Source organism: Dendrobates tinctorius, unplaced genomic scaffold, assembly GCF_039654945.1.
Source record: "Dendrobates tinctorius isolate UK_male_01 unplaced genomic scaffold, ASM3965494v1 ptg000116l, whole genome shotgun sequence".
Taxonomy (NCBI): domain Eukaryota; kingdom Metazoa; phylum Chordata; class Amphibia; order Anura; family Dendrobatidae; genus Dendrobates; species Dendrobates tinctorius.
Window position 1 is genome coordinate 8,327,074 of NW_027361784.1, and position 24,443 is coordinate 8,351,516.

The 24,443-nt window shown below is 47.3% G+C and overlaps 1 long non-coding RNA gene across 1 annotated transcript; it reads left to right on the forward strand.

The window, feature by feature from the left end:
- The first annotated feature begins 1,305 nt into the window (after window positions 1-1,305).
- Window positions 1,306-24,443, forward strand: LOC141101378 (uncharacterized). The gene is made up of 2 exons (XR_012234956.1): window positions 1,306-1,389; window positions 24,023-24,443. It is a non-coding gene; the product is annotated as an uncharacterized lncRNA (long non-coding RNA).

The window sequence follows — 24,443 nt, forward strand, 5'->3', positions numbered from 1 at the left end:
TCTGCATGTTAAAAGCATTTTTTTCTCACGATAGTTCCCTTTAAATTACATACAATTTTGGAATAATGCATAATTTATAAAACATAAAACAAACTAGGAGAAATTCCAGCGCAGTGCAGAAACACATATGTAATAGAAATGTAAGAGAAGAATTCAGACATCAAATGTCAAGTACAAAATCAGTAAAAACAATGTAGATCTACGCATTTCAGATAAGAACCAACCGACTCAGACCAGTACTCCCATTTTTAAAGTGATTCAGTGTTGTACAGTAAGTAGTACAGCAATATCACTGAGCTGTTCACTATGACCCTTTATCTCTAGTCAGAGAAATCCTAAAATGGTCACTACTTGTGCTGCACTCATTTTTTATAGTCCTAGAGGTGACGGGTCCTGATGCGGGCTCCCTCTGCTGATCAGGCCCCTACGCCAGTCAGGGCAGTAATGCCCTGATGGCGGCCCTGCCCTGTGATAGCCACCAATGATTGGCTGCTCAAAAATATGTAATGAGATAGGTACAATGCTTTATGATAAAGCCCACGCAGTTGCACCTGACGTCATTATTAGCTTTCTGGATAATGCAATCTTTAGCGGTGTGTGAAATGGGGTCAGATATTTTTCTTCTTTGCAATCCTTGCAAATTGTTTGAACTTACAGGGACTGGAGAACTTCAGGAAATTTGAGTCGATTTTCATTCACAGCAGATCGATTTGCTCATCTCTACTTCTCTGTAATAACTTGTGAAATCCCCAACAGTGTATGTTTTCTCAATCTGATAATCCCTTTAACTACAAATATTGCTTTATGGAAAATATGAATGGTTCACATATTGAGATCCTGTAAATTGAGATTCCTGAATATGTCTTTATTATAACCTTTTTGACTGTCTTCACCTCTCATAGTGTAAATTGTGGCACCCAATCACTCATAGCCCATATTCCTAACAGACAGGGAGCGCTAACATGGTCTGGTGACCACAAAATAGATTGAAACGTTAGCAGTTTAAAATATACCTAAATGGTTAAGAAAATTACTCATTGAGGAGTCATTTATGTTTTTATCTCGTACTTAAAATTGATCTCTAAGGTTATAACATGTAAACATCTGGTGCATTTATATGACCACCCAGATAAAAAAAGACCAGCAAATCATCCTAAAACATGCATACAAGACGGCTGGAGTCTCCCAGGAGACCGAGCATTGAAGATCTGCTAGACCAATTATTTCCATGAGAAACCTTATTGTAATATTACTGGATCAGATATGAGTTATCAGATATGTTGTGTGCGGCCGCACATAATACTAAGCCAACAGACTGATCTTATCTGGCGACTGCAACACAACATGAGCATTTATGGACAAGCTTCAATACAGGGAACAATGGCAAAGGTGAGAGAGTTAACTCAGACTAAAAGCATTCTCACGACTAGTGTTGAGCATTCCGATACCGCAAGTATCGGGTATCGGCCGATATCAGCGGTATCGGAATTCCGATACTTAATTCCGATACTTTTTTCATATCGGATTCCGGGATCGGAATCGGAATAGGAAGTTCCCATCATGCTATGAGCCTGCTTGCTTTGATTAAGCCAATGGGAATCCTCCGAAGTGTGGGCACATCCTGTTAGGCATGTAGGCATGTTAACTATTGGCATGGCTGTGATTGGCTGCCGAAATGATGTCATGATGCACTATAAAAGCCACCGCAGCCGCCATTTCTGGTCACTCTGCTGTGAATTCAGTTAGGGACAGGCTGCTGTAGAAGACTGTGAGGGACAGTTAGAAATAGCGATTCTAAAAACAATATTGTGCTTTATCCAGGCTACATAAACCACCACTGTAGCTTGCTTTTCCCTAGCAGCGCTGTTTTCACAGCTGTCTGCAAGGGCTGTGTGAGTGCAGCTCACGCTGTGGAGTGGGTCCTGCAGCCACGTCAGGCTGTAGGCCACCCAGTGTGATCACTGCTGCCTCATACATCTTTTATTTTTTGAGCTGCATTTTTTAAATAATTTCAATCTAGTGTGCTTCCATCCGTATCCATATACGTTGGTTGCAAACACTAGTAGTAGACAGCGGAGCCTTTCTGCAGCCTTTCAGTGCTAGTGTCCACTTTGCTGCACTGTTCACGGCTGTCTGAGAGGTCTCTGACTGTGTGTGAGTGCAGCTCACGCTGAGTAGTGTGTCCTGCAGCTACGTCTGGCTGTAGGACGCTCAGCGTGCGTCACTGCCTCACACATATTTTTATTTGAGTGCAGCTCATTTTTTCTTCTATTAGTGTGCATCCATCCGTCTCCATCTACGGTGGTTGCAAACACTATATAGGAGTACACAGCGGAGCCTTTCTGCAGCCTGTCAGTGCCAGTGCCCACTTAGCTGCACTGTTGACGGCTGTCTGAGAGGTCTCTGACTGTGTGTGAGTGCAGCTCACGCTGAGTAGAGTGTCCTGCAGCTACGTCTGGTTGTAGGACGCTCAACGTGCGTCACTGCCTCACACATATTTGTCTCTGAGTGCAGCTCATTTTTTCTTCTCCTATTAGTGTGCATCCATCCGTATCCATCAACATTGGTTGGTTGCAAACACTATATAGGAGTAGATAGAGGAGCCTTTTTTTCTGGCTTGTGCCCTGCCGGCGCAGCCAGATTAGTATTACCCAATTTTTTTGGAGCCTCATCTTTTGCATTGTAGGTTACCTGCCTGCATTGTAATAGCTCCAAAAAGTTGGTGATACTATCAGTTTCAATTCTTTGTTCTCATACTTTGAGTTTGTTTCAAACAAAGAAACCACATAAAAAGTTTACCAAACACTACATTTTGAACTTGTGTAGGCCACATCAGCTCCTATTAAAGTCTAGTCCACACACACACACTTCATAAAATTAGTGTTTCTTGTACCTGTAACCAGCTGTTCAGGAATAAGCACACTAAGGCCCCCCTTTGTCCTTTTTTGCCTATCTTAAGCAGTCTTGCAAGATGAAGAAGGCAGGGAGTAAGGCGCGGGGGCGTGGGCGTGGGCGTGGAGTTTCAGCAGGGAGAGGACGTGGGGATTCTGCAGGGAGAGGACGTGGGGATTCTACAGGTAGAGGACGTGGGGATTCTGGGCCTGCTGCGGGCACCAGTGGATCAGCATCCCCCAGTTTTAGCAGGCAACAGTCCTTTATGCGCAGCTTTGTAGGACCTCAACGTACCCCACTGCTGCGGGAGGAACAAATTGAAGCCGTTGTCGGATGGATGGCAGCTAACGCATCGACTTCAATTACTTCCGCATCCTCTCAGGGTCAGAGCACCGAAGAGCAACCATCTGTCTCTTCACCACCTGCCAAAGTGCCCAGGCAGTCAGAGAGACATGGACAGGAGCCATCACAATCTCTACTTCTGTTCTCGGAATCTGTTGGCTTGGAAAGAGGGGGCCAGCCAAGCAGCATTCCTGAATGTGAAGAAGAGGGAGTATGCAGTGATGCGCAACTTCTTTGTCCCTCTGAATCTGAAGAGGCGAGTGGGCCAGTGCCTATGGTCAGCACACCTCAGTACGCATCAGATGATGACGAGACTCAGTTGCCACTTTCTGGTGCGTACGGTGCTGGCGAGACAACCCCGGAGAAGCAGCTGTTTGAAGAGGGGAGGGAAGATGATGAGGTCCTTGACCCATCATGGCGTGAGCAACAGGAAGGTGGTGGGAGCAGCTCGGAGGAAGAGATTCCCCTACCGGCCAAAACAGGAGGCAGAGGGAGGGGGAAGACTTGGTTGCCTGTACCCTCCACTTCGGCACCCGTTAGGAGCATTCCTCCTTCCAAAGGCAAACCGGGCGCTCACAAGAGTTGCAGTGCGTGGTCCTTTTTTGACACAGTTGCAGATGACATTTGCTTTGTCAAATGCAAGCTGTGTCATCAGAGAGTCAAAAGAGGGAGAAATGTCAGCAACCTCAATACCACAAATATGTGGAAACATGTGCGCACCAAGCACGAGTTGGAGTTGCAGAGACACCCTCAAGACGTAGGCCAACGTACAGCACCACCTACCACCTCTTCAGTTCGTGTTGGGCCCTCTTCCTCCAGCTCACACACTGCTGGTTCGGCTTCCTCACAGGATCGCCAAGGAAGAACCTCTGCCACTGTTGTCCGGAGACCCTGTCAGATTCCACCCATAACAGCACGTTCCCATCCATCACAGCCATCGGTAGCACAGGCATGGGATAAAAGGCGCCCTTACTCGGCAAACCATCCCCGAGCACAGTCTCTGAATGCTGGCATTGCCAAACTTCTGGCAGTTGAAATGCTGTCATTCAGGCTGGTGGACACTGACACCTTCCGGGACTTAATGGCATTGGCAGTCCCCCAATACAACGTGCCCAGCCGCTTTTATTTCAGCAGGCGAGCCGTCCCTGCCCTGCAGAAACATGTTGAGGGCAAAATAAAACATGCGCTACTAAACGCCGTTAGTAGCAAGGTCCACCTGACCACCGATGCGTGGACCAGTAACCATGGACAGGGACGATACCTTTCCCTCACTGCCCACTGGGTCAATGTTGTGGAGCCGGGTACGGATCTGGAGAGTGGCGCTGTACGTGTTCTTCCAACGCCACGGATTGCAGGACTCCAGTCTGTACACATAGACTCCTCCTCCTACTCAAGTTCCTCAGAAACAGCAGAGCAGGAGCCTGTTACGACCGATATGAGCACAGCCGTGGCCAAACGTCAACAGGCTGTACTCAAATTAATTTCTTTGGGGAATCGAAGCCACACAGCGCAGGAGCTCTGGAATGCTATCAAGCTGGAGAGCGATGTGTGGTTTGGGCCAGCGAATCTCCAGCCGGGCTTGGTAGTGTGTGACAATGGCCGAAATCTGGTGGCAGCTCTTGGCCTAGGCAACCTCACACACATCCCATGTCTGGCACATGTTCTTAACTTGGTCGTGCAGAGCTTTCTGAGGGACTATCCGGATCTTGATGCACTGTTGCACAAGGTCCGCATAGAGTGCGCTCACTTGCGACGTTCCAGCACGGCAAGATCGCGCCTCGCTGCTCTGCAGCGACGATTTGGCCTTCCAGAACATCGCATCATATGTGACCTACCCACCCGGTGGAATTCAACGTTACATATGTTGGAGCGGTTGTGTGAGCAGCAGGCAGCAGTCATGGAGTACCAGCTGCATCAGGCGCAAACAAGTCGCACTGTGCGCCGTTCACACTTCAGCACCATTGAGTGGGCCTCTATGAAGGACATCTGCCTCGTTTTGCGTGCCTTCGATGAATCCACGCGGATGGCGAGTGCAGATGATGCACTAGTCAGCATGACTGTCCCCCTTATCTGCCTGCTTCAACAAACACTGCAAGCACTAAGGGATGAGGTTTCAGAAGAGGTGGAGGATGAGGAGTCCCAAATGCCATCTGCTTCTGGACAGTCTGCGCTACGTGTTTCCTCACAAAGGCCTAGGCAGGGGACACTTTGTGAGGAGGATGAGGAGGAGTCGATGGAGGAGGAAGACATCTCTCCAGAGGAGGGAGGTACACAAACCTCTACTCAGTATGTACAGCGAGGGTGGGGTGATGCAGAGCAGGTCGAGGTCACGCCTCAAACAGGGGACAGCGGTTCTTTGGCAGTTGGGAGTCTGCATCACATGGTTGATTTCATGCTGCAGTGCCTGAGAAACGACCGCCGCATCGCCCACATTCTCGTCTCGGCTGATTATTGGGTGTACACCCTCCTAGATCCTCGCTACCGGGACAGCGTACAAAGGCTCATACCAACGTTGAACCGGGAGCGTAAAATGCGGGAGTACGAAGAGTCACTGGTGCAGTCCATAATGTTTTCCATTCCACCCGACAGCATTGTTGCAAGTGCTTTACAAAGCAGCTCTGTGCGTCGAGGCAGTGGAGGAAACTCTGCACAAAGAGGGAGCAGAGGCAGTGCCGCAGCACAAGGCAAGACCACTATGGCCCAAATGTGGCAAAGTTTTGTGTGTCCACCACAATTGTCTACACCATCAGCGACGCCTCGAGTCAGCAGGAGGCAACGCTTCCGTCAGATGGTGTCAGACTACATGTCTTGCCCTGTCGCTGTACTCCCAGATGGCTCTTCCCCCTTCAAGTTTTGGGTCTCTAAGCTGGATACATGGCCAGAGCTTAGCCAGTATGCATTGGAGGTGCTGGCTTGCCCTGCTGCCAGTGTATTATCGGAACGTGTCTTTAGTGCCGCAGGTGGTGTACTAACAGACCGTCGCACGCGACTATCTTCCGATAATGTTGACCGGCTGACTTTTCTGAAAATGAACAAGGCCTGGATCTCCAAAGACTTTGCCATTCCTCTTACAGACTAAATTAGTGGTTGGCAACTGTATCCAGGTCTGCTGGTGTGTTCATTTTTCTACCACCTGAACTATAATCCCTGTGCTTCAACACAGCCAGTTGTCGCTCAGATGTGTCGTCTGCACAGAGAAACACACTAGCTCCTGTGTTACTGGGGTTCAGTAATGCCAGCTGATCCCCTGCTGTGTGGACGGCAGAGTCACCAGCTCCATCAACATTCAAACCACTACTGATTTTTAACCGTGCCCAACTTAGGTCTCTGGCTCCACTGTCTCTACTATTTCCCCTGACCTCCAACCCCGCCATCTACATCTCTGAAGTGGCGTCAGCACAATCTACACTTGTTCCTGTGTTCCTGTGGCTCAGTCCCATCAGTTTATCCCCTGATGTGTGTCCGGCAAGGTCTCCTGCTCTGTCCACATTCCCATAACCAGTAGTGGGAATGAGGACAGAGCTGGCGAACTTGCTGGACAAACATCAGGGGATCAACTGATGGGACTGAGCACCAGTAACACAGGAACAAGTGTAGATTGTGCTGACGCCACTTCAGAGATGTAGCTGGCGGGGTTGGAGGCCAGGGTAAATAGTAGAGACAGTGGAGCCAGAGGCCTAAGTGGAGCATGGTTAGAATCAGTAGTAGTCCACAACCTCCATAAAAACCGCTGCCCATTGGCCTCTGCATGCGGCATGCGTAATCCTGGGCACCAACAGCGTCAGTTGGTGTTCAGAAGTGTCGTCTCCACAGAGCCAAACACGTTCGTTCAAGTGTTAGTGGGGTTCAGCACTGCCAGCTGTTCCCCTGCTGTGGAGATGGCAAGTCTCCTGCTGCCTTCACCTGCCAAAATCCAGTAGGCCCCAGCCTGCTCCTCGCCTAATCCTGGGCTCCAACAGCGTCAGTTGGTGTTCAGAAGTGTCGTCTCCACAGAGCCAAACACGTTCGTTCAAGTGTTAGTGGGGTTCAGCACTGCCAGCTGTTCCCCTGCTGTGTAGATGGCAAGTCTCCTGCTGCCTTCACCTGCCAAAATCCAGTAGGCCCCAGCCTGCTCCTCGCCTAATCCTGGGCTCCAACAGCGTCAGTTGGTGTTCAGAAGTGTCGTCTCCACAGAGCCAAACACGTTCGTTCAAGTGTTAGTGGGGTTCAGCACTGCCAGCTGTTCCCCTGCTGTGGAGATGGCAAGTCTCCTGCTGCCTTCACCTGCCAAAATCCAGTAGGCCCCAGCCTGCTCCTCGCCTAATCCTGGGCTCCAACAGCGTCAGTTGGTGTTCAGAAGTGTCGTCTCCACAGAGCCAAACACCTTCGTTAGAGTGTTAGTGGGGTTCAGCACTGCCAGCTGTTCCCCTGCTGTGGAGATGGCAAGTCTCCTGCTGCATTCACCTGCCAAAATCCAGTAGGCCCCAGCCTGCTCCTCGCCTAATCCTGGGCTCCAACAGCGTCAGTTGGTGTTCAGAAGTGTCGTCTCCACAGAACCAAACACATTCGTTCAAGTGTTAGTGGGGTTCAGCACTGCCAGCTGTTCCCCTGCTGTGGAGATGGCAAGTCTCCTGCTGCATTCACCTGCCCAAATCCAGTAGGCCCCAGCCTGCTCCTCGCCTAATCCTGGGCTCCAACAGCGTCAGTTGGTGTTCAGAAGTGTCGTCTCCACAGAGCCAAACACATTCGTTGAAGTGTTAGTGGGGTTCAGCACTGCCAGCTGTTCCCCTGCTGTGGAGATGGCAAGTCTCCTGCTGCCTTCACCTGCCAAAATCCAGTAGGCCCCAGCCTGCTCCTCGCCTAATCCTGGGCTCCAACAGCGTCAGTTGGTGTTCAGAAGTGTCGTCTCCACAGAGCCAAACACGTTCGTTCAAGTGTTAGTGGGGTTCAGCACTGCCAGCTGTTCCCCTGCTGTGGAGATGGCAAGTCTCCTGCTGCCTTCACCTGCCAAAATCCAGTAGGCCCCAGCCTGCTCCTCGCCTAATCCTGGGCTCCAACAGCGTCAGTTGGTGTTCAGAAGTGTCGTCTCCACAGAGCCAAACACGTTCGTTCAAGTGTTAGTGGGGTTCAGCACTGCCAGCTGTTCCCCTGCTGTGGAGATGGCAAGTCTCCTGCTGCCTTCACCTGCCAAAATCCAGTAGGCCCCAGCCTGCTCCTCGCCTAATCCTGGGCTCCAACAGCGTCAGTTGGTGTTCAGAAGTGTCGTCTCCACAGAGCCAAACACCTTCGTTAGAGTGTTAGTGGGGTTCAGCACTGCCAGCTGTTCCCCTGCTGTGGAGATGGCAAGTCTCCTGCTGCATTCACCTGCCAAAATCCAGTAGGCCCCAGCCTGCTCCTCGCCTAATCCTGGGCTCCAACAGCGTCAGTTGGTGTTCAGAAGTGTCGTCTCCACAGAACCAAACACATTCGTTCAAGTGTTAGTGGGGTTCAGCACTGCCAGCTGTTCCCCTGCTGTGGAGATGGCAAGTCTCCTGCTGCCTTCACCTGCCCAAATCCAGTAGGCCCCAGCCTGCTCCTCGCCTAATCCTGGGCTCCAACAGCGTCAGTTGGTGTTCAGAAGTGTCGTCTCCACAGAGCCAAACACATTCGTTGAAGTGTTAGTGGGGTTCAGCACTGCCAGCTGTTCCCCTGCTGTGGAGATGGCAGTCTCTCCTGCTGTCTCCGCATTACAAAGACAGTAGGCCTCTGCCTACACCCTCCTATTTCCTGGGCTTCAACACAGCCAGTTGTAGTTCGGAAGTGCCGTCCACACGGAAAGAGACACTTGCTCCCGTGTCTCAGTGGGGTTCAGTAACGTCAGCTGATCCCCTGCTGTGTGGATGGCAGTCTCTCCTGCTGTAAACTCATTCAAAATTCAGTAGGCCTCTGCCTACACCCTCCTATTTCCTGGGCTTCAACACAGCCAGTTGTAGTTCGGAAGTGCCGTCCACACGGAAAGAGATACTTGCTCCCGTGTCTCAGTGGGGTTCAGTAACGTCAGCTGATCCCCTGCTGTGTGGATGGCAGTCTCTCCTGCTGTAAACTCATTCAAAATACAGTAGGCCTCTGCCTACACCCTCCTATTTCCTGGGCTTCAACACAGCCAGTTGTAGTTCGGAAGTGCCGTCCACACGGAAAGAGACACTTGCTCCCGTGTCTCAGTGGGGTTCAGTAACGTCAGCTGATCCCCTGCTGTGTGGATGGCAGTCTCTCCTGCTGTCACCTCATTCAAAATTCAGTAGGCCTCTGCCTACACCCTCCTATTTCCTGGGCTTCAACACAGCCAGTTGTAGTTCGGAAGTGCCGTCCACACGGAAAGAGATACTTGCTCCCGTGTCTCAGTGGGGTTCAGTAACGTCAGCTGATCCCCTGCTGTGTGGATGGCAGTCTCTCCTGCTGTAAACTCATTCAAAATACAGTAGGCCTCTGCCTACACCCTCCTATTTCCTGGGCTTCAACACAGCCAGTTGTAGTTCGGAAGTGCCGTCCACACGGAAAGAGATACTTGCTCCCGTGTCTCAGTGGGGTTCAGTAACGTCAGCTGATCCCCTGCTGTGTGGATGGCAGTCTCTCCTGCTGTAAACTCATTCAAAATACAGTAGGCCTCTGCCTACACCCTCCTATTTCCTGGGCTTCAACACAGCCAGTTGTAGTTCGGAAGTGCCGTCCACACGGAAAGAGACACTTGCTCCCGTGTCTCAGTGGGGTTCAGTAACGTCAGCTGATCCCCTGCTGTGTGGATGGCAGTCTCTCCTGCTGTCACCTCATTCAAAATTCAGTAGGCCTCTGCCTACACCCTCCTATTTCCTGGGCTTCAACACAGCCAGTTGTAGTTCGGAAGTGCCGTCCACACGGAAAGAGATACTTGCTCCCGTGTCTCAGTGGGGTTCAGTAACGTCAGCTGATCCCCTGCTGTGTGGATGGCAGTCTCTCCTGCTGTCACCTCATTCAAAATTCAGTAGGCCTCTGCCTACACCCTCCTATTTCCTGGGCTTCAACACAGCCAGTTGTAGTTCGGAAGTGCCGTCCACACGGAAAGAGATACTTGCTCCCGTGTCTCAGTGGGGTTCAGTAACGTCAGCTGATCCCCTGCTGTGTGGATGGCAGTCTCTCCTGCTGTAAACTCATTCAAAATACAGTAGGCCTCTGCCTACACCCTCCTATTTCCTGGGCTTCAACACAGCCAGTTGTAGTTCGGAAGTGCCGTCCACACGGAAAGAGATACTTGCTCCCGTGTCTCAGTGGGGTTCAGTAATGTCAGCTGATCCCCTGCTGTGTGGATGGCAAAGTCTCCTGCTGCCTACACAGTCGTACCACTACTGATTTTTAACCGTGCTCCAATTAGGCCTGTGGCTACACTGTCTCTCGTATTTCCCCTGTCCTCCAACCCTGCCAGTTACAGCTCCGAAGTGGCGTCTGCACAATCCACACTTGTTCCTGTGTTACAGGTGTTCAGTCCGATCAGTTAATCCCCTGATGTGTGTCCGGCAATGTCGCCTGCTCTGTCCACATTCCCATTATCGGAATGTGGACAGAGCAGGCGACATTGCCGGACACACATCAGGGGATTAACTGACCGGACTGAACACCTGTAACACAGGAACAAGTGTGGATTGTGCAGACGCCACTTCGGAGCTGTAACTGGCGGGGTTGGAGGACAGGGGAAATACGAAAATCAGTGAATCCACAGGCCTAAGTGGAGCTTGGTTCAAATTAGTAGTCTACAACCGATCTTAAAATTTCTTCAATGCAGCCTAAGCCTGCTCCGTGCTTGTCCCTGGGCTTCAACACAGCCAGTTGTTGCTCGGAAGTGCCGTCTTCACAGAGTAAAACACTAGCTCCTGTGTTTGTGGGGTTCAGTAACGTCAGCTGTTCCCCTGCTGTTTTGATGGCAATCTGTCCTGCTGCCTCCCAATTGACAGCACATCAGGCCTCAGCCTGCTAAGTGCTTGTCCTGGGCTCCAACATCGCCAGTTGCTGCTCATAACTGACTTTGGCACGGGTACTCCCTCCTGCCCAGCTTGGTTCCAGCCCTGCCTGCTGTTTCCGGGAAGTGTCAATGTCAGTTTGCCACCCCAAGTTGCCATGTCGTGTTGCGGTTGGGTTAGCCGAGGCTAGGGTGCCAGCAGTTTAGGTGCTTCCTATGTGGACTGCGGGTTCTGGTAAGAAAGGTTTGTTCCATAGTGCCAGTAGGACAAGCACCCCCTGTAGGACTGTGTGATTCGGTAACTGCGGCCAGCTTGCGGCATGCCAACTTTGCTTTTCAGGGGTAACTTCTGATACCCCTCCGGGTTCCAGCACCGTCAGCTGGTTCTCATCAGAGCCTTTGGCCTAGGTGCCTCCATCTCGGTATCCGAGTTCCAGCAACGTCTGCTGGTCCTTGGTAGTGCTTTGTAGCACAGGTACCTCCTGCTTAGTAACCGGGTTCCAGCACCGTCAGCTGGTCCTCGGTTGTGCCATTGGCTCTTATTCCTTCTGCTGCCCCTCCGGGTGCCAGCACTGTCAGCTGGTCCTCGCTATTTCCATTTGCTCTTGCAGCTTATGCTACCCCTCCGGGTTCCAGCACCGTCAGCTGGTTCTCGTCAGAGCCTTTGGCCTAGGTGCCTCCATCTCGGTATCCGAGTTCCGGCAACGTCTGCTGGTCCTTGGTAGTGCTTTGTAGCACAGGTACCTCCTGCTTAGTAACCGGGTTCCAGCACCGTCAGCTGGTCCTCGGTTGTGCCATTGGCTCTTATTCCTTCTGCTGCCCCTCCGGGTGCCAGCACTGTCAGCTGGTCCTCGCTATTTCCATTTGCTCTTGCAGCTTATGCTACCCCTCCGGGTTCCAGCACCGTCAGCTGGTTCTCGTCAGAGCCTTTGGCCTAGGTGCCTCCATCTCGGTATCCGAGTTCCGGCAACGTCTGCTGGTCCTTGGTAGTGCTTTGTAGCACAGGTACCTCCTGCTTAGTAACCGGGTTCCAGCACCGTCAGCTGGTCCTCGGTTGTGCCATTGGCTCTTATTCCTTCTGCTGCCCCTCCGGGTGCCAGCACTGTCAGCTGGTCCTCGCTATTTCCATTTGCTCTTGCAGCTTATGCTACCCCTCCGGGTTCCAGCACCGTCAGCTGGTTCTCGTCAGAGCCTTTGGCCTAGGTGCCTCCATCTCGGTATCCGAGTTCCGGCAACGTCTGCTGGTCCTTGGTAGTGCTTTGTAGCACAGGTACCTCCTGCTTAGTAACCGGGTTCCAGCACCGTCAGCTGGTCCTCGGTAGTGCCATTGGCTCTTGTTCCTTCTGCTGCCCCTCCGGGTGCCAGTACCGTCAGCTGGTTCAAGAGGACAAAGAACAGGAAGACAACCACCAAGATGCAGAACAACAAGAGAGAGAAGACAAAGAAGCATAAAAAAAACAAAGCAGAAGAACATTAAGCATAAGACTAATACTCTGAGCAAATGATATTATCTTATTTATAAGCAGAAGAAGACTAAGCAGTGTATGGGGGTGAGTCCGTTCCTCCTCGTGGTGCCCCTGGAAAAGGCCTGCTTCTGCAGGCCAAACTGAACGCGGACAAATCCTGTTGTAAATCTTTTGTGACAGGCAGAACGGAAGGTGTAAACTTCTAACTTTTCTAGATAACAACTACAGGAATGCCTGACACAAACAAGAATATGATGAAGAAGAATAGGAAGAAGATGAAGAAGCTGAATATGTAGAATAATAATTGTTGAATAAGAAGAATATGAAGAATGTAAGAAAAGGAAGAAGAAGAAGAAGAAGAAGAAGAAGAAGAAGAAGAAGAAGAAGAAGAAGAAGAAGAAGAAGAAGAAGAAGAATGTAAAAAAAGGAAGTAGAAGAAGAAGAAGAAGAATGTAAAAAAAGGAATAAGAAGAAGAATGTAAAAAAAGGAAGTAGAAGAAGAAGAAGAAGAATGTAAAAAAAGGAAGTAGAAGAAGAAGAAGAAGAATGTAAAAAAAGGAAGTAGAAGAAGAAGACATACATGTCTGGCAAAATATAAATGAGGCTAACATAGTCAATATCTTTGTAACTCCTAACATCTTTAAAAAAAAAAGTTTAATTCCTGCTATTCCATTTGATTGGGCTAAACCTCTATGGCTTTAATGTCTCCTCCACCTCCCACAATACATTCTACATTATTCTTAGTTGTTTTTCTTCATGTAGAATTAACCTACAAGGAAAGAAAGGTTTTTTTTTCATTCCGATATTTTGGCCCCATTGACTTGCATTGGTTCCCGGTATCGGAATCGGCGATACCGATACTTTTTTTTAAGATCGGCCGATCCATTCCGATCCGATATTTTCAAGTATCGGCTGGTATCGCTCAACTCTACTCACGACCGATGGTGCACAACATATAATAGTCTCCATCTGTTTTATGTTACATGATAAATTTCTATAGCATAGCATTATATTAAGTCTGTGCACCTATGTACAGTCCGACATCCAGACGATGAGCGCCGTGATCTCATCTCGGTTGAATACATAGTGCAGTTGCTGAACCAAAAAATATCTTAAAAATATGGTTAAATCAAATCACTTTTTTAATTTTTTTTGCATAAATCTGCAGCACATGTGAAGCGATGGCCGGGAGACCACCACAATGCAGGGAGACTACGGTGCACAAGATGAGGGGCAAACAACAAAGGGCTAATTTATTTACAGGCAAGGAATGCAGTGTTTGAGAAAATGCAGAAACAGGGGCATGCTATGGAAACAGACAATTTACAAGGATAATATTCTCTAGCTGGGCCGTCAAACAGCACGGAGCACCAACTATTACAGCTCAGTGTATTTATCCAAGTGGCAAGATAACACAGTAAAGCAATGTATGATGCTACACTAACTATAACCTATCTAGCCTCTGGTACACCGGCCACACGGCTACCGTGCTCTATCTATTGCAGCCTATCCTAAACCCTAGCATGTGCACAGAAGAGGTTAACACTCACAGTAGAGTTGGTATCTCAGTCCATTCCCGGGGACCCTGCAGCTTTGCAAGATGGTGTACACTTCTTCCTGGAAGCTCTGTGCAACGTGGTATTTTCCTTGTGTGCAGGTCCAGTGATGTTCCTAGAAACGGTGGATTCCCTCCTCTGGATTCCATTCTTGTCTTTTCCTCGTGGCTCTTCACGACAATATAGGAAAGCCACCTTGTTTTCCACAGAATAGTTTACAAAGTCTTTCCTTCACAGATCAGGCACATCTCATTCCTGCAGAAATCTCAGCTCTCTCTTCTCACACAGAAAAACAGCTCCTCCCCTCTTCAGTGCTGGCAGAAGAGACCAAAACAGTCTTTACAGCAGGGAAGCGCAAAATGTCCCACTGCTCTAACCAAGGGGGTGATGTCTCTTAAAGTGGCAGCTTGTCTCTACAGTCTAGCAATGCCACCCCCTTACACATGTGAAAATTGAGAATCTTGAAACTTTTCTACTTAAAAAGCGTCAGTTTTCTCACCTTCTAGAAGCATTCAGCTGTACTTTGTAAATGTTTAAAACTTTCCTAAGACCCAAAAAATCAGTTTAATGTAAAAAAAAAAAAAAATAGAAGGGAAGTGGGTGTGCGGCTGCAGCAGCATCTCTTCTCAGTGTGTCTGTGAGGCTGCAAGATGTAACATGGGAGGAGCAGCAAGAGAGACATGATTGGCACAGAACATTCAGCACATCAAGAAGAGCCTGCCCACTTAGTAAGCATTGATTAAACCAAGCATTTATGGAAGTAGAGGAAATATATTACAGAAAAGTTACATTTATACAGCTGATCAAAAGGGTTGCTGAGTCACGAATATTTTTTTAAAAAACTGTAAAATTATGTAAACTAGAAAGTAAAAGTCATACTCACTTTACTGCTTCCTCATTGTTCCAGTTCTACAGCATTCACGTCCCCGTAAGTCTCCGTAAGACTGTGCACTTCCCTACAGCTGATCACAGGCTTTCAATACACGTGACCACTGCAGCCAATTAATGTCTGTTGGGAGTCATCACTATGGAAGTGATGGACATTTGTGGTTACATGGGTTGATGAGATATGATCAGATATAGGCAAGTACAAAAAAAGAGAGAATTTGGATGCTGTGAAACTGGAGCCGTGAGGTTTTGGTAAGATGAATATTACGGTTTTTGTGTCTTTACATTCTAAGGCCTCAGTCACACATTAGTTTTTTGCCATCAGTCACAATCCGTCGTTTTTTGAAAAAAAAACGTATCCAGCGCTGGATCCGTTTTTTTCTCATAGACTTGTATTAGCGACGGATTGTGACAGATGGCCTCACGTTTCATCCGTTGTCCAATGGATCCGTCGGAAAATCTTTGTCCTTCAGGCAGAGATGGGTCGCCCTTCCAGGGCAGCGGGGTACTCGGTACCGGGCCCATTGGTTTCAATGGGAGATGTCACGGTTAGCTGTGACCTGGTCCGTGGCACTGGGCGTCCATTGTAAAAGGGGAATGTTGAGCATGTGGATGATTAAAGTTTATAAGTGGATGATTTGTGACGCCACCTGTGGTGTTCGGCAATGAAGATGTTAAGCCGACGCTGCAGACAGATCCTCTGGGACAGATGGTGTGGTGCAGCAATTATGTTGTGGCCCTCCACAGGTAGGGCTGTAGTCCCAGGTCAGTGTAGATGGGGAGGTAGTGAGGAGAGGAGAACGGTGTAGTGTTAAGTACAGAGATGTAGCAGTGCTGAGTGGGTTGGCGCAGGAATAAGCGGAGGACATCAGGGAATGTAGTTCCAAAGCTTTCCTCACAGTCTGTTTTGCATACAGGTGCCCGCATCCGTGCCGTGTTCTCCTGGTCAGGGGCTCTGTCAACCTCCAGGCAAGATGAAGTACTCCATTCCAACACTCTGCCAACATATATGCCTTTTCTGAACGTCTCCCTTCTAGCGCCTATTTGAAGTACTCTCAGTACTGAGTTACACTGGAGTTCCTCCTTTCAGATGTTCTTAGAACTCTACTTGTACGGCAGACAGCTGTAGCCTGCTTCGGGGACTCCTTCCTACTAAGTCCCGGCTCACTCACGTTGCTGTTGTGCCCCCAAGTCTTGTGTGGGAATAAAGTGGTGACAACTTCTATTCCTCCGGTGTCTGCTGCAGGACCATTAGTATCCATACAACCTCGGGGACCGGACCCCGGCCATGCGCTGAGAACTTGAGGAAGGGCTCTGCTCTAACCCTAGTCCATAGTTCTCTTCTTCTCCTTACGTTCCATACAAAACTATCTTTCTTATGGAGAATTAGGTTTTCTAGATATCTCTTTCCTGTGCCAGCAGACCCAGGTCACTGAGGTCTGCTGCAGCACTTCCTTCAATCCATCCCACTCAGGGGATCTTCTCTCACAGACTGACCTAGTCCTAATAATCTCCCGCTCTCTTGTGCAACTAAGCTCCACCCACCTCCCAGCACTCTTCGTGTTCCAAGCAGGCAGCCACCAAAGGTGCTTTGCTACACTACTATGTTGTGTGGGATGCAGGTGCTGGAGTATGGTCAGGTGTCTCCACCTTACCTGGATGGTGGGGCACCTCACCTCAGGAGGAGGTGCAGCACCTCTGTGGCGACTGAACCCTCAGGGGCGCCACAGAGATGACGGACAAAGGAATGTGTTTTGTGAACGTCAAAAAGTTGGATAGCGACGGATCCAGCACCGTCCGTCGTTGGCTATAATGGAAGCTTATGGGCGCAGGATCCGTCACTGTCAGTCAAAAGACGGATTACGGCAACAGATTCCGTTTTTTGAAGCTATTCCTTTAATTTAACCCCCAGAGCTGCATTTTCCATTCTGACACATCAAAAAATCCTCCCTCTCTCTCCGTTTTTTTCACATTTTCACGGATTGTGACTGATGGCAAAAACATGATGTGTGAAAGAGGCCTAAAGGTACACATCCTTAGACACTCCCCATAAATTAAATTCAATTCAAAGGGATTATTGGTCCTGATGTCAATCACTGTTCTTGTGAACACAGACCACACTGGTGCAGCAGAGGTCAGTCTCCATGCCCTTAACTAATAGGGTCAGCCATGGGCCTTGTACACTGTATAAAGCATTTGTCACAGTAATCAATGGCTTGAAGAATTGTATCTGTGACATAAAATGGCCCATAATCTAAAGTATATGATCTCTATATTCAGCACATAGACATAATATGAAACAGTACCAGCTAATGATGGCATTTATATTTTTACAGTTGCTAGAGACGAGCCAATCATTCAGAATTCAAATTTGTTAACTTCAACAAATTTTCCCAATAAGGTTGATTTGCGTGGAATAAATTTGTTGCAAATTCCAATACTGGAAATCTTCTAATTGCTCGAAAAATACACATAAAACACTCTGAGGTCTCCTAGGGCTGTATTCTACCTGGTTTGAGCAAGGTGAGGCAGTGACCAGTGTCATATGTAAGGGTCTCTGTGTGTCCTGCTCAGGATGCACACAGAGGCGTATTGAGACTGTGGGAGTGCATCACAGTCACAGACGCAGCTGAGATTGCAATGCAAAATAAAAGTAAGTGTTAAGGCCCCTTCTCACCTAGTGAGATCGCTAGCGAGATCGCTAATGCATCACCGATTTTGTGACGCAACAGCGATCTCGCCTGCGAGCTCGCTACATGTGGCACACAGCAGCGACTGGTCCCCCTGCTGGATAACGCTGATCGTGCAGGAATGTCCTGGGCCATTTTTTCGTCGTCGGCGTCCCGCTGGCCAGCATGCATCGCTGTGTTTGAATGCTGGATCATTGCTGCTTGGCTGAAGAGATCTGCCTGTTTGGCACCAGCGATCCCTACCAGGTTGTATCGTTGTCGGGATCGCTGGTGCATCGCTAAGTGAAACGGGACCCTTAGTCTTTGGCAAGCTTTTATCCAAGGCAGATTTAAGAAAACCTGCTCTGGGATTTTGTTTTTGAAACGGACTACAGGATGGTTGTGGGGCAGTCCATTTCTTTCCCAGCCGGGATTTTCATGTGGCTTTCTGCCACAGGTTCCTTGTAAGAAAAACCCTAAGCAGAGGGTTGGGTGTGTCAGTTTGGTCTTGCAAGCATGCAGAGCAGAAGGGCAGAAGGCTCTGCAGAGCTCCACCTGGGTGAGATAACACAGGCAAGTGGAGCCAAAAGGCCTGGCACCCACAACGTACACAGTGGTGCAGTCGCCCACAGCAACAGGTCTCTGAGGTGGACTGTTTTGTGTCCTGGCTGAGATCCAGAGGATGCCATGTGCTGTGTATTTATGTGAGTTGGATATTAAAACACGTTTTGCTTTGAACTTTGCTGGGCCACTGCCTCATCACTGTACAGCGTGGATATCGCTGCATTACAGCAATGTAATGCAAACATACACTTAATAATATCCAAGTGACCTTAACCCTATCTGGTAAAGGAAAACAAATGATAATCAGTGGAAAACTGCAGCTTACTTAACTACACATTGCAGTTTCAGACTTTTTAGGCTACTTAAATTTTATAAAGATTCTAAAAACTAACCCTTTTGGAGGATAGATGACTGTTTTGCTAATGTTTATCCTCTGGAGGTACTTTTCAACATGGGGAGAGCAAAAATTATTCCTGTTTAGGGAGAATCAAACAATTTAGCACTTTGCTAAATGAAGAAGTGATAGTTTTTTTTTCAAGCCATCCAAAAATTATCCCTTTATATAGGGAGAATGTGAAAAAGTAGTGGCTTCTTAACTAACAGTGAAAAACTCAGTCCTTTTTTGGGGATCTGAAATAACTTTAATATTCACAAAATGATTACACAGTTTCAAAGGTATTTTATCAAGCTTAACAAAAAATGATCCCTTCGTTTAGTGTGAGGGAACCGGCTAGCTGATTTCAAAGAAAAGAAGCAATGGCTTGAGTTGTTATCAATAATTTCCAAAAAATTAGACCTGTTTTGGTGGTGGTTTCATATTTGTGAAACCTCAAAAGAGTATGTTTCCTAGCATCAGTATTGTCTAGCACTGTAAAATACAGTGGGCAGCCAGGAGATGTGTGACTGGCGTGGCTCTTCAGTGCCCGTGGAAGCAGCAGAAGCTTCCCCCATTGTTTGGAGTTTAAGAAGAAGAAAAAAGAGACAGCTAATAAGGTTCTGTTACTGATGTACACCTTAGATTAATTAAGTCACAGTCACACTGATTGAAAACAGAGCTACGGCGCTTCCCTATATATCACTTGAATCTTGGATTAGTATTTACAGACTGAGATAAACACCTTTATAAAAAGTTATATTAACTTCATGTAATATGCTCAGTTGAGCGAGTTTCTGTTGCCCCGTGGCTGGGAGATGAACTCTACTTGGATGCTTGAAGGAAAAGAAAATTTAAGGTTTTAGGCTGTGCTAACCAAAATGAAGATCCTTCATCATTGATCCAATCATATAAAAAATAGTTTTTTATTCTACAACGCATAAGATGTTTCTCAAGTGTAAAATCAAACTGTACCAAAAGTCCAAATTTTCCATATTTCCGATATTATTATTAATCTTAGTGGTTTGTTTTGTCATCACAGGGATGACTCACCTCTCAGTTGTTTAATGGCTGACCTAGCACTCTTCTCCATCATGATTGATGCAAAGAAATAGAAGAGAGTTGGTTGAGCTGTTGAACTTATCCAGCCAGACAGTGCTCTTCATATTATCACTAGTCACACTGAAACACAAAGAAGGAGGAATCTCCATTTTTGTGCTGATATAAACCCGATCCTAACCTCAGACTACCACTAGTTTGTTGAGGCAACTATCCTAAGAAAAGTATTTTAAGTAATTTTAAACAGTTTTAGAAACTTTTTCTCTGGTTGGCCAGCCGCTTATCTGGTAGGTCAAACCTCTAGGAGCTGTCCCTTCTTGACTGGTTTGGACACCAACCAGCAGAATTCTGAATTCAGCTCTGGAGTGCAGGTCATGATGTAATCGTGGATCAAGGCAATACAAGTAAATCAGTGTATTTGCCCAACTACTCAACTTTTAGGTTACATCTAAGTATAGCCTTTAATATGTTGAACAGTGTACCTAAACCTTTAGGACTCGAGAATGTAATCTTACGGTGAATTAGACATAACCTGAATTTCGACTGTTGGTAATAGACTTATAACAAATTGAGGCTTGTAAAGTATTATCCTACACTTAGAAATCTGCTACTGCACAGATGCAAAACATGACCTGTTCTCTAGCCCCTCACGACCCCTGAAACATGATTCTTTCTAGAAGTCTATTGAGTTATTTCTATGCGTAAAACTTGACCATGCGTTTCACTTTCTTCTTGCCTATTATCTCTTCAAGTCAAAAGGTATAGCATTGTGTTACATAATAAAGAACACATGAAGGGTCATTGACAATGAATTATTGGGGTGTTCTGCATACATTCGGGGTAAGTATGCCTGCAGATTCCACAGCTATCTCAAAGGAATTTAATATAGACATCCCTGGTAAAATATGGAACAAGTGCAGGAAGATGGAGAGGTCTGTAATGATCACGAGCATTCAAACTTAGGACATTAAGATTAATGATGGTTTCAATATTCAAGTTAGTCTTCATTCAGATGTCCATTTTTCACGCATATGTTCTATCTGTATTTTTCATTGATAGTACATGTACCTATGATATTTTATGAGCTTACTCACATGTTCACTTTTTTTGCAGACCAAGTGTCTTGAAAAAAATAAAAAAACAGACTTGTCCATTTTTGACTCCATTCAGTGATCAAACTCGCTCATCCAATCAATATGTGAAATCCTTGTGCCATCCAAGTACTGTCCATTATTTCCCATTAATGAGAAGAAAAAGCTTAGATTTTTTTTTGAGGGAGGTAATGAGAAAAAGGGAGGCAACAATATAAAAGTCGATACATAGACGAAAATGGAGGAAAGAGCATACTGAAGAATAATGGTCTGTTTTGTCTCACAGGCAAAATAAAAGCAAAGACAAAAGTCTGGATGAGGCCTTGATAAGATTTTTTTTACATATATAAAATATTTGAATAGATATTTCATATCTAGTAGAACCTCAATTCCAGAAATGTTTGGCTACTGTGAAAAATATAAAGAAGACAAGAAGCAATGATTTGATCTCTTTTAGCCATATCTCTTGAACTCTTCTTCAGAGAGCCATGCTGTTGTGATTGACGTTTTATGTTGTTTAGCATTTCTTGCTGAAAAATGCAAGGTCTTTCCTGTAATAGACATTGTCTGGATGGAGCAATTGCTATTCTAAAACCTTTATATAATGTATCAGCATTGATAGCACCTTTCATATGTAAGTTACCCATGTCGTAGGCACTAATGTAGCCCCATACCAGCAGAGATGCAATCTTTTGTACTGCAGGCTGATAACAAGCTGGATGGTCCTTCCCTTGAGCCCACAGGACACAGCATCCATGGTTTCCATGAGGAATTTCATATTTTATTCTTCCAATTTTCGAACAGTTTTCTATTTTGCCTCAGTCTATTTTGGCCCAGAGATGATGGCAGTGTTTCTGAATTGTTTTGCTATAGGACTTCTTTACATGATAGAGCTTTCATTTGCTTTTGTGGATTACACAGTGATATGTGTTCACAGACAAAGATTTCTGGAAGTATTTCAGAGTCCATGTAGTGATTTGCAAGACCAAATTATGCCTGAGTTATATGCATTGCTGCCTGAGGGGTTGTAGCAGCTATGATGTTGATGAGATGGCAACTCTGGTAGTCATGAGCTGGTAGCGGGGTGATTGCTGGCTGTAACCTGTTCTGAAGAGATGGGTTTTCAAGTTTAGCTCAAAAGTTCTGAATGTAAAGGATAATCAGACTTGTTGGGCCACAGTATTCTAGAGGATAGGGAATATTCTGGAGAAGTCTTGCAGGCAATTGGATTAGGAAAATACGATTGTGAAGGAGAGAACGAGGTCTTGGGAGACATCGGGAGGTTAGTTCAGAGATATATGGGAGAGACAGATTATGGACAGCTTTTTAGGTCAGTGATAGTAGCTTGAGGTGGATACGTTGTGGAAATGGGAACCAATGAACTGATTTGCAGAGGGGAAAAGTGGAAGAGTAGTGAGGACAGTGGTGGATTAGTAGGGTAGCAGAGATAAGGAAAGACTAGAGAGGTGCGATGATGTGATGGTGCGATAGGGTGTGATTAGGTCCTAAACCCCACATGGGGTCAAGGTGAATTGAGTGACGGGGCAGTTCGGAAGAGGAGGTGGTGGTCATGCTGCCCCAGCTGCACAGCAAAAGAGGGAGCACTGTGCAAAAGCACAGTGGTCGTACTGTGCACACCAAAACAAGCTCAACGGAGCTCCCTGACAAGACATGAGTGGTTTGCACTCTGTGCCATCAAAGACTGAAATGAGGCATAAATGTTCATGACCTGAGCACAACCTGCAAGACAAGGCATATGAATGCAAAGCCCAAGCTGCAGTGGAGTAAACACCTGAAAAAACAGGAACGATCAGAGGCTCCACCTGTACCCATTTCTGCTGCAGTCTCGGCCTCTGCCTCTTCCTCCTGCTACTGAGCAACAGGGCCACCTGGCTCATCGCAAAGAGAGCATGTGACAGTATCATCACCAGCAGTGTCTCCGAGAATCTCCACACCATCCCATTGAAGCGTTCAGCTGTACATCCCCCAAACACTGGATCCCATCTGAGTGCCGTTAGCATAAAAATTATACTGAAAGCCATGGGACTCTATGAACTCTACCAGGCCAAAAGTGTAGATGGAGAAGAGCAGGGGTCCTAGAACTGAACTTTGGGGGACACCGACAGATAGGAGGTGAGATGAGGAGGTGGTGTGTGAGTGGGTGATGTTGAATGTCCAGTCTTTTAGGTATGAAGATATCCAAGATAGAGCCAAGTTTGTGAAGCCAAGAAATTAGAGAATCTGTAGTAAGAGGGAATGGTCAACTGTGTCGAAGGCAGAGGACAGCTCCAGGAGGAGGACAGAGCAATATTGCTTGGTTTTGCTGGTTAGTATGTCATTGGTGACTTTAGTTAGAGCAATTTCGATAGAATGATGCAGTCAGTAGCCAGGTTGTAACCAGTTAAAAGAAGGAGCAGGAGGATAGGTGGAAGGACAGATAAAGATAGACATGCTCTTCCATTAGTTTTGAGGCATAGGGTTGAATTCATATGGGGTGATAGCTAAACACAGGGAAAGGCCAAGGGAGGGCTTTTTGAGGATGAATGTGATCGAGATGTGTTTAAAGTTTGAAGGGAAGACACCTGTTGTTAGTGAAAGGTTAAACAGATGGGTTAGGATGAAGACTGTTGTGAGGATGTGACAGCACTATCACCTTCAATGTCACTAAGCATCTCCACACCATCCAATTATTGCATTCAGCTGTACTTCCCTAAAATACTGAATCCCATATTCTACATGTGGCCTCACAAGTAATTTGTAAATAGCTAACAATATATTGGGATCATGGGAACCACAGTACATAGTTCCCAGATGCCACTACTTTTTCAGGTGGGCCATCCCTGTGTAAGAAGATGAGCTGAGTCAGAGTCAGCGATTTCCGGTGCCCTTTGAGGCCGTAACTATCGGGACTGTCACCACTGTTTCCGGGGGAGGGTTCTTCTGGGAGGGGAGGACCTTTACGCTGGACAGCAAGGGGCACGGGGAATATAAAAGGGACTGAACGCAGGAACGAGTCAGACTTGGCGGGAAAGCGATAGGGGAAGGTTGACTCCCTGTCCACTGCTCCGACTGCTAACTCCACGCCATTCATCCCCCAGCGTACTCTTAGATTGACTGTGTCACGACTGAGCTATCTTCGGACCTTGACTTTCTGGATGGCTCTTTCCCACCTTGCAGATAAGCTGACTTACTCCGTTCTTAGAGACTACTCCAGAGGACCGCCTGCTGTCGTGGTCTGTGAGCGTGCCCACGGTTCGTGTTCAGCGCCATCCCTGAGGAATCTACCCAAAGGACTTTATCTACATTCCAGTGCACTCAAGCCAAGCGGGACCGGATACATTAACACCGTTGGGAGACAGTGCTTCTCGTTCCTCCATAACAGAGCCGGAGACATTTTCCATGATTTGAGACGCCGTCGGGAGATATTCCAGCCTTTCCCCTGCAAGAACTGCAAGCAATAAGTTACCTTGTTTTTTGTATATCTTTCTCTTGAGTATTGTTTTTGTGTGCAATTCCCTTCATTGCCGTTACTATTCTTGCCTCCCTGTGTGGAGTATACCTTGTTCAGTTACCTGTTCAGTAAATTCTGTTAACTCCT